General features: G+C 49.0%; 1 long non-coding RNA gene across 1 annotated transcript in view; it reads left to right on the top strand.

Annotated features, from left to right (window-relative positions):
- Nucleotides 1-13,071, top strand: part of LOC113593394 (uncharacterized) — an 88,361-nt gene extending 75,290 nt beyond the window's left edge. Inside the window, exons 3-4 of the long non-coding RNA XR_003413545.2 lie at nucleotides 8,631-8,763; nucleotides 12,013-13,071. This is a non-coding gene — a long non-coding RNA (uncharacterized LOC113593394). The remainder of the gene's footprint in view (nucleotides 1-8,630; nucleotides 8,764-12,012) is intronic.
- Nucleotides 13,072-13,953: the final 882 nt, after the last annotated feature.

Genomic DNA, 13,953 nt, shown 5'->3' with positions numbered 1-13,953 from the left:
AGCTCAGGTTCCAGGTGTGCAGGCAGTTTCCTGTGTGTCCTGGGAAGAGAAGAGGTGGGGGGAGGTCCGATGGCGGGAGGTTCCCTGATCCTCGAGGGAAGATCGTAAGGAGACCCTTCCTCTACATGTCTGCTTGCTGCACTGTGGCCAAGAGGCTGACCGTGTGCTCCTGAGTGTCCTGGGCAGCCCGTGTCCTCTGCCAGGGGGACTTTCCTGTGGTCACCCTGCCTCCCCCGTGGCTGGTGCCAGGCAAGGAGTGGGGGCTGCACAGGGACCCCTGACAGATCAGGGTGCTCCTCGGCCCCTAGAAGGAGTGGGCAGGACAGAACAGCCACACGGGAGGGACTCAGAAGGGTCTCTTGGAGAAAGAGATGGAAATCAGGCTCCTCTACCTCCTTAAGCAAACAAAGCCAGCTTCACATTTTAATTCCCTGTGTGTTGCCCGAGTTTTCCTATGTCGCCCCCTGGAGGCAATGCTGGGTGAGGGATCCTGACTGGGCTCCAAAGTATGCGTGGGCCCTGAGCCCTGGGCAGCCTGGGTCCTGGTCCCTGTGGGTCCTGGGTTGCCTGACTCCATTTCAGGGTAGGGTGAGCCCAGGGAGTGGACAGGCACCATCCAGAAGATTCCTGATCGTGAGTCAGGAGAATTGTCCACCCAGAGAGATGTGCTCCCTTAGGAGGAACTCTCTGTCCTTGAGGTTTCAAGGAATGACCCAGTAGAGTCTCTTGAGACTTTGGAAGAGGCACTGGCTTGGGGGGAGGGGGCTGGACACCACAATGCCTGTTTCCTCATCACAGCACGGGGCGGGGGGGGGGGGAATGCATCCGTGTCATCTGTGTCCCTGCTTTTGCTCTAGGCCTCCCACAGAGCCCACCTGGAGACTCAGCTGAGGGTTCCCAGGGCTTCCTGTGTTACAGGGGAGGAGACCCTCAGCTCCTCTGAGATGGAAACAAATGTAGATCCTGGGTTCTCCTGTCCCATCCTGCACAGGAAGTTCCCCTCCTTCCCAGGACCCCTTGGGCAGGTGAGAAATCTTTAGGGAGCCGTAGCAGATGTCTGTCCCCACAGCCCAGGGGCCCTCAGGATGAGGAGTCGCCTCCCGATTTCTTTTGAGGTCAGGGTAGGTCTCTGAACTCCTGTGATGGTCACTCCGCCTGGGGTGACCAGAATTTGTGCCAGGTCAGATCTCTGAGAGAAGAGGAGGGACACAGTCTGCCCACCCAGCCCTCTGGGGAGAGGTCATTCACAAGGTAGAGATGCGAGGGGGTGTCAGTTTTCTGGGAACGAATGGGTGTCCAACCCCTCACTGTAGGAGGCCCCTGTCCTCCCTCCTGAATCTAGGAGGGGTAAAGGCCCAACTACCTTAAAGGGACAGCCTGGGGCACTTGCTGGCCTCCTCCCTGCTGACGCTAGTCCCCCTGGGTCTACAGAGAAGAGGCTCTAACCCCAGGATCCACATGTCAGGGTGACATGCGTCCATTGTGTGGTGTCCCTCTTGCATATAACGAGTATTTACGTGTCAGGCACGGGGCTGGGTCCTAGGGACTCCAAAGAGAACAGGACAGACATGAATCCTGAAACAGGGCCACAGGCACCCAGAGAAAATCATGGCTTTGAGGACACACTTAAAATGGAGGGAAGGTGGGGAGCCTCGGTCGCTCAGTTGATTTAATGTCCGACTCTTGATTTTGGCTCAGGTCATGATCTCTCTGCGGTGAGATTGAGCCTCTTGTCGGCTGCCCGCTGAGTGTGGAGCCTGCTTAGGATTCTCTCTCTCTCTCTCTCTCTCTCTCTCTCTCTCTCTCTCTCTCTCTCATTCTTTCTCTCCCACCTCTGCCCCTTACCCATTTTCTTTCTAACATAACATAACATAACATAACATAACATAACATAACATAACATAACATAACATAACATAACATTTAAAATAGAGAAAGGGTCCATGAAGGGAAAGTGGTGTGACAGGAGCATGTAACAGGTCTCAACTGGTCGGGGAGGGGCTGTCACATGGAGCACTCCTGACAAAGTGATCTATTGGCTGAGACCTGAAGTGTGAGTGGGCCTTTGCCCCTCGAAGGACAGAGGGTGTGGGGGGCTGAGCTGTCTACAGAGGGACCTGTCTCAGCGGGCAGACACCCGACTGGCCGGAGGGGCTGACGGAGGTCAGTGTGGGGAGCCTGGGGAGCGAGGAGGACTGTCACTGAGTGAGGCTGGGGAGGGTCAGACTCCTGGGAGTGGGCACGCCAAGGAGGATCAGCAGCGCCTCCCCTCCTGCACGCCCCGGCCCCCCAAGGCTCCAGGCTGCGGAGTATCTCTGCTGCCCTCTGGTGGACAAGGAGGGAAGTGTAGAAGGCAGAGTCACTGTGCTCAGCTGCTCTGCGTGTTTATTCAACATCAATCTGTAGACATTTTATATGGATTACATATCATGTTAATACTCCATCATATTACAGCTCTGCGAGTCCCAATATCTGTTTCTCTAAGTACATTTTCCGTGCCTCTTCCCTGAATGAAATGTCACCAAACTCAGATTTCACAGGATGTATATCAGTGCATATTGTCTCCAGTAAGTTAAACTGTGCCCTTGGGTGGCAGCGGTGTGTATGGCTGGAATGCTGGGAGTTGGATCCGTGGACAGATGAAGGAGGAGCAGGGTTGTAGGAGGGATGGGATCCAACAACTTATCCTTCACCTTAGAAGAGGTAGATTGATATGCCACTCACCTCTGGATCCCTAGAAATTTCCCTGAGGGAGAAGTCCCCTGAATTTTTGTTTGATTTATTTTCCATGTTCTGACACATAAATGTCTTACTAGTAAGTCTAGAGTCGTTGCTACTTCCTGTTCACTAGGTTCAGTCAGCATAATGTCATCAATGCAACAGGCCAGAATGATGTCTTGTGAAAGGGAAAGGCCACCAAGATCCCTGTGAACTAAATTAGGACACAGGGCTGGAGAGTTGATGTACTCCTGGGCTAGGACAGTGAAGGTGCCTTGCTGGTCTTGCCAGCTGAAAGCAAACTGATTCTGGTAGGTCGTTGCTGACAGGTATGGAGAAAGAAGTATTTGCCAGAGGGAGAGCTTCAAAGCAGGTACCATGGTAGGCAGTAATCAGCTCAAGCAGGGAAACCACATCTGGCACAGCAGCTGTACTTGGAGTCACCACCGCCTTAAGCTTATGATAATCCACTGTCACTCTCCAAGGTCCCTGCATCCTTCAAGTCCTTGGTGCTGCACTAATCCCTGCAGTCCCTCCAGTAAAATGTGGTATTGCTTTTGGTTTACTGTTTTCCTAAGTAGAGGCAGTTCTAGTGCCTTCCACTTGGCCTTCCCCACTGTAGCAGCCCTCACTCCACAGGGCAGGGAACCAATGTGGGGATTCTGCCAGCTGTTGAGTATGACTAGTTTAATTATGCCAAACATGGGAAATAAACAACAGGATTGGTTCATGGACACCCCCCCCCCCCGCCAGGCTCACTGTGAGATGAACCTGTGCTGAACTCCATTGACCACCTGAGCTCCATAAGCCCCTCCTCTGATTGGTGGTGGGCCACTGTGACATTGGGTCCTCAGTTTAGAGACCATGTCTAGTAATGCCCCAAAGAGCTGACTATTTCCTTTTCCCCAGTGCACAGTCATCCTGGTAAAAGGCCACAGGTCCCTCTGGGGAAGGGTGGGAGAAAGGTTCATTGTATAAATTTTTGGCAGCATACTGGGTCCTTCCTCAAGGGGACCCAGCTTCTCCTTTATTCAAGGGGTTCTGACTCTTTAAATTGGCTCAAGTCTGGGAATTAATTGAGGGGCCATAACACTCAGTTGCTGTGATTCACGATGGACTTTCTAGAACTCTTCTGCTTATATAGACCAAGTAAGAATTCAGTAGGCTTTCCATCTGTTTCATTTCTAGGAACACCATGATCAACTAGCCAATGTCATTGGTCTCTGTGAATGAGACTATTCTGATTGCTGCTTTGAGTCTGTTGTCCTTCGTGATGACTGTGGCCCAAGTCACTTTCAGTGATTAATATGGCCTCTTGGCCCTACCTCCTTGGGATCCAATCTCCCTCCTTGCATTTACGTTTCCCAGTTCACTGGCAGCAGCTCCCTCTGACCTACAGAGGAGAACAATCACAGAGTTCTTTAAGTGTGCTGGGGCTCCCTTATAAGCTCACACCTCAGTCATGAAAGGGAAAGGTGTGTCCTCTGGACTCTCCCAGGGTGGATGAGTAGGTCTTAAATGATAAGTCCATACCACATTCCAATTTCCCTTAGTCTTTGGATCTTTCCTCTTTCTCTGAGTCTCAGGGCTATTCTCTGATGCAGAGACCTCATGGGTCTGTCAAGGTGAACAGATACAGATGTAAAACTTAACAGTGACCTGGTGAGCTGAGTGGGGGAGTATTTGGAGGTATTTTTATTCAGAGAGGTGTCCCAGCCCATGGAACCCCAGGTGAGGGCGAGAATATTCCACATGGAGTCTCATATTCTCCCAGGGAGCTGAGGGGAGTGAGCCAGGTGAGGAAATACCCAGGGATATGGGCCCTCTGGTCAGGCGAGACATGGTCAGTCTGGAGGGTGTCCTCTCTTAGGGTGTCTGTGTTCCTTGGGAGTGTCCTATGCCTTGGCATGAGCATGAGGTACTTGGTGCTGAGGCTTTTGATTTGAAGGGAACTCACACCCAGGTGAGAGAGGAGCCAGTGCAGGGAGGTAAGTGATAGAGGACATGGGTGTCCTTGGAGCCCTTATCCCCAGACAGAGTTAAGGGAAGTTCTGGGTGTCTGGGGTTGCTTTGGCCAAAGACTTTTTGAAAAGTCATCCTCTTTAGCTGAGGGCAGGAAAATGTCAGAATGGTGGATGAGGGATGAGGAGGGGAAGGGAGACTCATCTGTAGATGAGGGAAGCCCTCTGTCTCCCCCTAAGCAAAGGAGGAACATGATCTGAAGGGCTCCATTACCCCCACTGGTTTCTTGATGCAGAAGATATCCAGGGGTTCCAGTTCAGAGTCAGCTCACCCTGGGCCCCAGTCACGATGCCCATGATGGCCCCATCAGGAATAAAGTGCTAAGGCTCCTGGGGTGGGCCCATCTGTGGGGGAAGAACAGGGAGAATGAAATATACAGTGTTTTCACTAATAGGAGACTCGCCTCTACTTCATTCAGGCAGGATGCGTGACTCCTCAGCATAGCTCTCCCTGGGAGGTACACCTGGAACGTGATGTCATTTCTCCTGGGCTCAGGGTCATCTTTCTACCAAAGGCACGTCTATCGTTTTGTCTAGGAATGGTGGTCACTCTCCTCCCCAAATCACCCTGACTCCTTGACTCCATGCACAAGGGTACTTGAGGACATGTGGTTCGTGTGTATGTGTGTGTGTGTGTGTGTGTGTGTGTGTGTGTGTGTGTGTGAGAGAGAGAGAGAGAGAGAGAGAGAGAGAGAGAGAGAGAGAGAGAGAGAAAGTGAGAGAGGGAAAGTGAGAGAGAGAGACAGAGAGACAGAGACAGAGAGAGAGAGAGAACCACATTTTGTGCCTGTCCTGATGTTGCCCTGTGGTGGACATGAGGGATTCTGTACTCTCTGTCAGGCTTAGGACCAGGCATCTGACTAGGGTTCAGATCACTGCTCTGGACGTTGAGCCCTGGGCAGAGATGGGCTCTCACCCCTCTCCTGCAGGGACAATCAGTACAGGACTCCAGCCACCCTGGGTCTATTGTGCAGCACAGTAGAACTCTGGTAGGACTGGATGGCCCACATTCCCCTGGCCCCACACTTTAAAATGATTAAAATGGCAAAGTTTAGGTTATATGTATTTTATCTCAAAACAAGCAAAAAACTTAGGAAACAAACCTACACATTACCTTATATAAAACTGGCACCAATCCACGACTGGGAATGCATGTGGGTGTCCATTTCTTCATCTGCTGTGCATGCCCATAGTGATTTTGTGAGAGCAGAAGCAGGTGTCCCCCCGTTTATCTACCCTTCTTTCCCTTATTCATTCTCTGAACACAATAGCCATTTTCCTGTGATGGGGCCATTGAGAAAGTAGGCTCGCCCTGTCTCTCTCTTGGGAAATTGGGGATCTCTAGGACATAGGATGTGAACATAGGTAACTGCACCTGACTGTGTTATCACAGCACAAAAGAACAGAGTCAGAGGTGAGAATTCAGAGGGGGTTTATTGTGTCCACCTGTAGAGGTTGGGGTGACCTTATGGCAAGATGGCCAATGAGATTGGCTATAGAGAAGGGGAAGGAGCAGATTTATAAAGAAAGGGGGAGAGGGCACCCCAGGCAGGGACTGTTTGAGCGAATACATGGAGGCAGGAGCAAGAATTATGAGGGGCAGTATGTGTGCAGATGGGATTACAAGGAGCAGGTCACAGGGGCAGGGTGAGACAAGATGGAGGCTTTTCTGAAGAGTTGGTGTGTTTTCTGGGTGTTTCCATCAGAGCCTGGACTGGAGGGCTGAAGACACTGGGAGAGGGGGCTGAGAGGAGACACACCCACGATGTATCTCCTTCTTTGCTCATATTTGTGTGGACATCAGCTGGCCCCGTTTTCTGTTTTCCTGTGTCCCTACTTGAGTTTGCAAAGGGAAAAAGGCTGGGAGCTGTCCATGGTCCCATGGTCCCCAGGGCCATGTGAGGACAGTCAAGCGCTCTCTTGGCTGGGTGGGTAGGGTCTCTTGTGAATCTCATCTTTTCCTGTTGATATTACCCCCCACTGTATCCCACCACCACAACTCACTCCCAGGAGAATAGGGATGGGGGGGGGGCTGGGATAATTTAGACATAATATTTTCCCTGTGTGCCCAAGAAAAGAATAGGCCTGGAGTTTCAGGTGAATTCCTGCTAAGAGAAAATCCCCATGAGCAGAAGAAAAAGAACAAATGCAGGGAAGACCCCTCTTTATTCACAGACCTGTTAAAGATTTAGAAGGTTTTCTCAACTGGGGATGGCACTCAGAGCATTTGGAAATGTGGGTTGGGGACAGTATTTTGGTTCCATAAGTGACTTGACAGGCCTTCTGGAAATTAGAGTGTGGGGACAAGAGGTAATAATGCAGTAAGAGGCTCAGGACTGTCTGACATAACAAGGACTTCCCTGACCAAATGCCAATAGCTCCTCAGGAGAACTGAATCAGTTGAATTTATTTCTTTTCTTTTCTTTTCTTTTCTTTTCTTTTCTTTTCTTTTCTTTTCTTTTCTTTTCTCTTCTTTCTTTCTTTTGCATTAAGATATGTGTTTTTATTTTAATTAAAATATTTTTAATTCCACTATAGTTAACATACAGTGTTATATTAGTTTCAGGTGTACAATATAGTGATTTATCAATTCTTTACATTACTCAGGGCTCATCATGATAAGTGTACTCTTGATCCCCTTCACCTATTTCATCCATCCCCCCACCCCTCCTTGTGGCAACCGTCAGTTTGTTTTCTCTAGCTGAGAGTCTGTCTCTTGATTTATGTCTCTGTCTTTTTTCCTTTTCTCATTTGCTTTGTTTCTTAAATCCTACACATGAGTGAAATCATATACTATTTGTCTTTCTGTGATTTATTTAGCTTAACATTATACTTTCTAGCTCCATCCATGTCATTGCAAATGGAAAGATTTCATTCTTTTCTATGGCTGAGTACTGTTCCATTGTAAATATATATGTATGCATACATACCACATCTTCTTTATCCATTCATCTACTGGTGGGCACTTGGGCTGCTTCCATAATTAGGCTACTGTAGATAATGCTGCTATAAACACAGGGGCTCATGTATCCCTTTGAATTAGTGTTTTTGTATTTTGGGGGGAATACCCAGTTGTCCAGTGACTGGATCCTATTGTAGTTCTATTTTTAACTTTTTGAGGAACGTCCATACTGTTTTCCATGGTGGCTGCACCAGTTTGCATTCCCACCAGCAGGGCATGAGGGTTCCTTTTTTTCCACATCCTCACCAACACCTGTTGTTTCTTGTTGATTTTATTTTTCTTGGTAGCCAGTATCCTCCACTGACATAGTATGTATTTATTTACTGGTTTATCTTATATATCCACATATTTATTTTTTATGTTTTATTTATTTTTAAGAGACAGAGAGAGAGACAGAGAGAGAGAGACACCAGGGGAGGGACAGAGAGAGGGGGAGACACAGAATCCGAAGAAAGCCTCCAGGCTCTGAGCTAGCTGTCGGCACAGAACCTGACGCAGGGCTCAAACTTATGAACCGTGAGGTCATGACTTGAACTGAAGTCGGACGCTTAACCGACTGAACCACCCAGGCGCCCCTCCACATATCTACAAATGGAGCCTCATGAGAGAATTGGCTTTGATTTGTTTACAGCTGTGTTTTCTGACTTTCTAAGTAGGGAAACCCATGAGATTTGTGTTTGAACAGCGTTTAAAGATGCTTTGAATGAAAAGAATAGAACGTGCAAAGTATACAAAGGACCTCTCACCTGGTTTCTGGTCTCCTTCATTATGCCTGAGATATTATTTTGTATTTATTTCACTGGCATTGTGCTACATTTAAGGTCTGTGTCTGATTTTCTTCATTTGCCATTATCTTCTTTTAGATGTAGCCTTAAAAAATATTTATGCATAGTTCACTGTTGCCCAACTGTATTAATTTTTCCTCCTAGAGATATTTGACATCTCTGGAAGTATTTTGATTGTTGGATCTGTGGACGAACTATTGGTAACCACTGGATAGTGGCCAGGGTCCAGCAATAAACAGGACAATCCCCTACAACAAAGAATTATCTGGTCCAAAATGTGAGTAGTTCCAAAGTTGAAAATTCTTCTGCAGACAAAATTTTTACCATGAGTTTTGACAGAAAGAATATGGCAATCTCTATGATAGTAAAGTAGCCTCTTAATGTTTTATAGAAGAACAAATCCACATATACAAATCAGGTGAATGGGGGAGTGGGGGAGGAAGCATATCTTCCTGGTAAGTCTGCTCCTGGGGGAGAAGTCAGGAAGGAGTGGTTTGGCATCAGGAGGACAGGGTTTTGACAAGAGCAGTGTCCTTCCAGGGTGGAGCGTATGACGCTTCACGTCCCAAAGGATCCTGCCTGGCCTCCTCCTCATCCCCACGGAGGCTTTGGGCCTCCAGCATTTGGAAGAGAGGGTTGAACAGGAGCGCCCATGGCAACCACTATTGCCTTGATAGCCAAGCCAGAAATCTGGGGTGCTCGATTCACAGAGACTGAGGCAGCTGAGATTTGATGGGGTTGGGTTGACAGACACAGGCCACTTCTTATGAGTGTGATGCCCTTGGGGTTGGCAAAGGTGGGGGCTGAGGTGTTGAGAGGGGCAGAGAAGGCAGGGCTAGGAGGCCTGCAGCTGTCAGTGGACTGGGATTACAGGGCCCCCAGTCTGCTTTGGCAGGGCCCCAGAGTGGATTCAATATGGGGGGAGCAGAGTATCTGCAGGAGGGTGGGGAGCTGGGATCTCATCACTCCAAACAAAATCCGTTGCTTGGTGGGCTCCACAGGAGAAAGACAGGGGTCTGGAAGCTTGGCAGCCCTGTCAGTAGGAGCTGGTGGAGGAGGCCTGGTAGGGTCAGGACCTGTGTCAATGAGATACACATCCCAGCAGAGTAGAAGCAGCTGGGACTTGAGTTTCCTAAGGTGCCTAGAGGGCTCCAGCTCTTGGGTAGTAGATGGTGGGGGGCTGGGAGGGGGGGCAGCAGGTGGGTGTCCTCAGCAGAAAATGGGCCCTGCTGAAGTAAGGCAGGTAAGGACTGAGTTCCTGGAGCTGGAGTCCCTCCTACACATAAAGATTTGGGTCCTGGGCTGATGCTATACCTGCCACAGGCAGTGGGCACAGGGACAGCTGGATATCAGGCTCTCTCTCTCACCCTCCCAGATGGAAGTAGATGCTTCTGTGGACTTCCAGCCTGGGTACAAGGAAGGGACCATGTCAGTTCTCATCAGGGCTTTAATCTTGTCCTGTCTCCCCCTTCTGCCCTCAGTGCCCTGGCTCTCTCAGAAGAGCCTTATCAACCCCCCGGCTCCCTTTCTCAGAGCCTGGCCTCTACACTGACTCTCTGGGTGGTCCTCCGATGCTGGGAGCCTTGCAGGGCCAGGGGTAGTGGAAGGGCCCCCCTCTGCGCTGAGGGGCAATCTTGAGGTCCACCAGCCCCACACCACTTTCCAGTGCCCAGCAGACCAAAGCTTGTACCTCATCTATCTCCCCCAAGTGTTGGAGAGGTGGGCCGGGTACTGGGTCCCAGTTCTCTTGTGGGAAAGCGCCCCCAAACCTTTCCTACCACCACATGTAGGTAGTGGCTGGTCCCAGTCCAGCAGTATCTTGGTGGGTGGTGGTGGAATCTGCGTAGGATCGTGCTCATCATGGGTGCACTGGACTCCATGCAGCCCTGAGTGTGGGGTGTTGTGGGTTTCGGGCACACAGGCAGCAGCCCTGGAGGAGCGGGTGTTGGGGAGTGCCTTCGAGCAAGGATTGGGCTTCCAGAAGTTCCCTCATGTTCCAGGATGCAGCCAGGGTGAGGTGTGCAGGGTTTGGTGACAACTGACATCGGGGATGTGGGATGGTGCTCAGGTTGCTCCAGGCCGGTGCCCGTGCACACGCGGACGTCCTGTGCCTGCAGCAGCCGGTTGAGCACCCCGCACTGTCTTGAGAACCAGCGAAGCTCAGGCCTCAGCTCTTCTCATGGTTGGTCGCAGGTGATTGGCTCTGGGAGAGGGGTCAGGGGCTGCCTGTCTTCTCTTTAAGCTTTTAGGGAAGAAAGGATAATTTCTACTAGGTTATGAAAAATATAGATAGCGAGCTACCTGGTAAAAGTGAGGATAATCCCCTGGAACCTTCTCTTTAGGACGAATAACTTAGTTTTATCAGTAACTGTGACAAATGTTTTATTCTTCTAGTTTGTTATTAATTCACATTTTGCAGTTTGGCTCTTAAGGAAATGGTGAAAACCAACCAAGATTCAGGTTTTAGCATGGCAATGTTGATTTCATGTGGACGCTCCTAGGATTTTAAGCTTTCATGAATTCACATAGAATCTTCCCTGTGGACACTCATGTACTGTCTCCTTGTGCATTTCTTTTTTTTTTTTTTTAATGCTTATTTATTTTTGAGACAGAGGGAGACAGAGCATGAGTGGGGGTGGGGGGGGGCAGAGAGAGAGACACACACAGAATCTGAAACAGGCTCCAGGCTCTGAGCTGTCAGCACAGAGCCCGATGCAGGGCTTGAACCCATGAACCGTGAGATCATTACCTGAGCCGAAGTCGGACGCTTAACCGACTGAGCCACCCAGGCGCCCCATTCTTGTGCATTTCTACTAGTCATACTTTTGGAGGGAGTCACATTTTCCCCTAAGGGTTGGAAGGCATCTGACTACTCGGGGTGGGGGGGGGGGGCGGAGAGGGAGGGGAAGGTGTCCAAATGCTGCTGGTAATGATAATGGCACTCATGATGGAGGTCTGTTCAAGGTGGGTGAAAGCAAATGTTTCTGAGAACTTTTCCCTCAAAATCACAAGCAGAAGGCACCTCCTGGGCCTGTCACAATGTTGGGTTGGATGAAGGATGAAAATGGAGGTCGGTAATTTGAGTATCACATCCAAAAGTGGACAACAGGTTCTGTGTAGAGTCTAGATATGGACAGGGAATAGTGAGGACACTTAAAGGCCCCCTCCCCTTAGTACCAGAGCATCAGAGGCTCCTGTGGTTCAGGCAGGGGCCCAAGGCTAGAGGGGAGGGTGCTGTCAGCCCACGGGTGCTGGGAACCAGACCCTAACACTGGCCAGTCCCTGACTAAGTCTGTTTTTTGGGGTATAGATTTATCCTTAAGGAATGATGCTGAGGTGTATGATTCTGAGGATAAGGAGATGCTCTTATGATATAATTTTCTTCTCAATAAGATAATTTCTTCCAAATGATAGTATGTCTTTGCATTCATGGCTAAGATGCCTCTCAAGACAGTGACGACGTCAGAGGACATGTCTAGTGACATTACATACAGATTTGTATGTTTTTGCATCCCAATGTCTACAGAATTTCCCTCAGCTAACCTGGCGGTATAAACCAGTGGTGTCCTTCTGATTTGTGGTCACACCCTTGGCAAAACCAGTCTTCGAGCTACTGAGCCACAGGCAGCCAAGATAATCACCGATAAATATGCCATCTGCTGACAAATCAACTTTTGATTAATTAAAAGTAGTTTTTCATGACATTAATTATGCCTGTTTATTTTCTCTCTTATTTGCACACTCCAAGAGGCCCAGGGTTTCATTTGGTTAGTTAATACTAGAGGTTAGTGTAGGTCACTTGTTCTCAAGGAGGAGGGATCTTACCAGCACCTCTCCCCTTCCTCTAGGATACGCAGCATTGTCTCCAGAAAATCTCTTTACACCAGGGGTGGAGAGTTCTCCTGGCATCTGGTGGGTGGAGGCTGGCATGGTGCTAATTATCCTATGGTATATCAGATGGCCCCCAACAGGAGATACTAGGCCACGATCAGGGATGAGGAGACAGAGCCCTTCTGTGTGCCCATCACCCAGCCTTCCCAGGAGGCTTCCCCTCACTCTGCTCTTCCCCGTCTCTCCAGACTCTGCCCCTCTAGCCAGCCCCCCTCCTCCTGCAGCTTCACTGCCAGTCCTTGTGAACCTGAACGTGCCTTTGGTTCAAGGTCAGCCCTAATCCCTCAACTCGTCTGGCTCCTTTTTGTTATTTTTTTATTGTAATTCCAATGCAGTTAACATACACTGTTGTATTAGTTTCAGGTGTACAATACAGTGATTCAGCAGTTCCATATATCACTCAGTGCTCATCATGATAAGTGTACTCTCGATCCCCTCCACCTGTTTCATCCATCCCCCCACCCACCTCGCCTCTGGTAACCATCAGTTTGTTCTCTATAGTTAGGAATCTGGGCTTTTTTGGTTTGCCTCTTTTTTCCCCTCTTTGCTTGTTTGTTTCGTTTCTTAAATTCCACATATGAATGAAATCATATGGTTATTTGTCTTTCTCTGACTGGCTTATTTGGCTTAGCACAATATTCTCTATATCCATCCATGTTGTTGCAAATGGCATGATTTCATTCCTTTCTGTGACTGATTAGTATTTCACTGTATACATTGACCACATTTTCTTTATCCATTCATTTGCTGATAGACATTTGGGATACTTCCACAATTTGGCTATCGTAAATAATGCTGCAATAAACATGGGAGTACATACATTCCTTCAAGTTCGCGTTTTTGTATTCTTTGGGTAAATACCCAGCAGTGGAATTACTGGATCACATTGCAGTTCCATTTTTAATTTTTTGAGGAACCTCCATGTTGTGTTCTACAGTGGCTGCACCAGTCTGCATTCCTACCAGCTGTGCATGAGGGTTCCTTTTTCTCCACATCCTCGCCAACACTTGTGTTGTTGACTTCAGCCATTCTGACAGGTGTGAGGGGATATCACATTGTGGTTTTTATCTGAATTTCCCTGATGGTCAGTGATGTTGAACATCTTTTCATGTGCCTGTTGGCCATCTGTATGTCGTCTTTGGAGAAATGTGTGTTCGTGTCTGTTTGCTCTTCTTCTAGCAGGGACAGTCCACTAGAGGGCACCCACACTCTTCCTTGAGCCTGTGGGGAGCTTTTCCACTTGAGACAAATACAAGTGTATTTCCTGCCAGAACCCCCAGCTTTCAAATAACTCTTTAGATTTGCCCAGGGTGAAGCTCCTGGGACAGATGTCTGGGTCCCGGGGAGGAATCTTACATTGGAGGATTGTGGGGGGGTATGGACTGGCGACCCAGAAGCAGTCCTAGGGCCTAAGTCTTGGGGAGGGGATGGTTCCACACCTAGCAGGCAGCTTAGGCTAGATGTGCAGGAACAAGATGCCCCCACCCTACCTGTTGGCACTGGGGAAAATGACTGTAAGTCCATGACCCTGAAGGACTGGATCACTCTTTTTTTTTTTTTTTAATGTTTATTTATT

The sequence above is a fragment of the Acinonyx jubatus genome, chromosome E2 (genome assembly GCF_027475565.1).
Source record: "Acinonyx jubatus isolate Ajub_Pintada_27869175 chromosome E2, VMU_Ajub_asm_v1.0, whole genome shotgun sequence".
Lineage (NCBI taxonomy): Eukaryota > Metazoa > Chordata > Mammalia > Carnivora > Felidae > Acinonyx > Acinonyx jubatus.
Note: the sequence above shows the minus strand (reverse complement) of the source record. Positions and strands in the feature narration are given on the sequence as shown.